The sequence below is a fragment of the Schistocerca piceifrons genome, unplaced genomic scaffold (assembly GCF_021461385.2).
Source record: "Schistocerca piceifrons isolate TAMUIC-IGC-003096 unplaced genomic scaffold, iqSchPice1.1 HiC_scaffold_965, whole genome shotgun sequence".
Taxonomy (NCBI): domain Eukaryota; kingdom Metazoa; phylum Arthropoda; class Insecta; order Orthoptera; family Acrididae; genus Schistocerca; species Schistocerca piceifrons.
In genome coordinates, this window is record NW_025729240.1 from 1 (window position 1) to 2,500 (window position 2,500).

A 2,500-nucleotide genomic window follows, 5' to 3' on the forward strand; every position below is an offset into this window, starting at 1 on the left:
TCATATGCTTGTCTCAAAGATTAAGCCATGCATGTCTCAGTACAAAGCCGCATTAAGGTGAAACCGCGAATGGCTCATTAAATCAGTTATGGTTTCCTTAGATCGTACCCACGTTACTTGGATAACTGTGGTAATTCTAGAGCTAATACATGCAAACAGAGTCCCGACCAGAGATGGAAGGGACGCTTTTATTAGATCAAAACCAATCGGTCGGCTCGTCCGGTCCGTTTGCCTTGGTGACTCTGAATAACTTTGGCTGATCGCACGGTCCTCGTACCGGCGACGCATCTTTCAAATGTCTGCCTTATCAACTGTCGATGGTAGGTTCTGCGCCTACCATGGTTGTAACGGGTAACGGGGAATCAGGGTTCCGATTCCGGAGAGGGAGCCTGAGAAACCGGCTACCACATCCAAGGAAGGCAGCAGGCGCGCAAATTACCCACTCCCGGCACGGGGAGGTAGTGACGAAAAATAACGATACGGGACTCATCCGAGGCCCCCGTAATCGGAATGAGTACACTTTAAATCCTTTAACGAGTATCTATTGGAGGGCAAAGTCTGGTGCCAGCAGCCGCGGTAATTCCAGCTCCAATAGCGTATATTAAAGTTGTTGCGGTTAAAAAGCTCGTAGTTGGATTTGTGTCCCACGCTGTTGGTTCACCGCCCGTCGGTGTTTAACTGGCATGTATCGTGGGACGTCCTGCCGGTGGGGCGAGCCGAAGGCGTGCGACCGCCCCGTGCGTGCTCGTGCGTCCCGAGGCGGACCCCGTTGAAATCCTACCAGGGTGCTCTTTATTGAGTGTCTCGGTGGGCCGGCACGTTTACTTTGAACAAATTAGAGTGCTTAAAGCAGGCAAGCCCGCCTGAATACTGTGTGCATGGAATAATGGAATAGGACCTCGGTTTCTATTTTGTTGGTTTTCGGAACCCGAGGTAATGATTAATAGGGACAGGCGGGGGCATTCGTATTGCGACGTTAGAGGTGAAATTCTTGGATCGTCGCAAGACGAACAGAAGCGAAAGCATTTGCCAAGTATGTTTTCATTAATCAAGAACGAAAGTTAGAGGTTCGAAGGCGATCAGATACCGCCCTAGTTCTAACCATAAACGATGCCAGCCAGCGATCCGCCGCAGTTCCTCCGATGACTCGGCGGGCAGCCTCCGGGAAACCAAAGCTTTTGGGTTCCGGGGGAAGTATGGTTGCAAAGCTGAAACTTAAGGAATTGACGGAAGGGCACCACCAGGAGTGGAGCCTGCGGCTTAATTTGACTCAACACGGGAAACCTCACCAGGCCCCGGACACCGGAAGGATTGACAGATTGATAGCTCTTTCTTGATTCGGTGGGTGGTGGTGCATGGCCGTTCTTAGTTGGTGGAGCGATTTGGTCTGGTTAATTCCGATAACGAACGAGACTCTAGCCTGCTAACTAGTCGCGTGACATCCTTCGTGCTGTCAGCGATTACTTTTCTTCTTAGAGGACAGGCGGCTTCTAGCCGCACGAGATTGAGCAATAACAGGTCTGTGATGCCCTTAGATGTTCTGGGCCGCACGCGCGCTACACTGAAGGAATCAGCGTGTCTTCTAGGCCGAAAGGTCGGGGTAACCCGCTGAACCTCCTTCCGTGCTAGGGATTGGGGCTTGCAATTGTTCCCCATGAACGAGGGAATTCCCAGTAAGCGCGAGTCATAAGCTCGCGTTGATTACGTCCCTGCCCTTTGTACACACCGCCCGTCGCTACTACCGATTGAATGATTTAGTGAGGTCTTCGGACTGGTACGCGGCATTGACTCTGTCGTTGCCGATGCTACCGGAAAGATGACCAAACTTGATCATTTAGAGGAAGTAAAAGTCGTAACAAGGTTTCCGTAGGTGAACCTGCGGAAGGATCATTACCGACTAGACTGCATGTCTTTCGATGTGCGTGTCGTGTCGCGCAACACGCTACCTGTACGGCTCGCAGTAGCCGTGCGCCGCGTGCGGAACCACGCGTGCCTCTCAAAACTAGCGGCAATGTTGTGTGGTACGAGCGCTGAAGCGCTGGAGCGGCTGGCCTGCGGCACCTGGCGCCTGGCCGCCGGTTTTGAATGACTTTCGCCCGAGTGCCTGTCCGCTCCGGTGTGGAGCCGTACGACGCCCGTCGGCCGTGAGGCCGTTGGACACAGAACGCTGGAACAGGGGCCGCCACACGCCTCACTCCCGGCCTATGCGACCGTCTCGAAAGAGACGGCGGAAACTTGAGAAAAGATCACCCAGGACGGTGGATCACTCGGCTCGTGGGTCGATGAAGAACGCAGCAAATTGCGCGTCGACATGTGAACTGCAGGACACATGAACATCGACGTTTCGAACGCACATTGCGGTCCATGGATTCCGTTCCCGGCCACGTCTGGCTGAGGGTCGGCTACGTATACTGAAGCGCGCGGCGTTTGCCCCGCTTCGCAGACCTGGGAGTGTCGCGGCCGCCTGTGGGGCCGGCCGCGTCTCCTCAAACGTGCGATG

The 2,500-nt window shown here is 54.2% G+C and overlaps 2 non-coding genes across 2 annotated transcripts; both read left to right on the forward strand.

Annotated features, from left to right (window-relative positions):
• LOC124774524 lies at window positions 1–1,893 on the forward strand (the record flags this gene model as incomplete). The annotated part of the gene is made up of 1 exon (XR_007015339.1): window positions 1–1,893. It is a non-coding gene; the product is annotated as a small subunit ribosomal RNA (ribosomal RNA).
• A 354-nt stretch (window positions 1,894–2,247) lies between these two features.
• Window positions 2,248–2,401, forward strand: LOC124774517. Its single transcript, XR_007015333.1, has one exon. It is a non-coding gene; the product is annotated as a 5.8S ribosomal RNA (ribosomal RNA).
• Window positions 2,402–2,500: the final 99 nt, after the last annotated feature.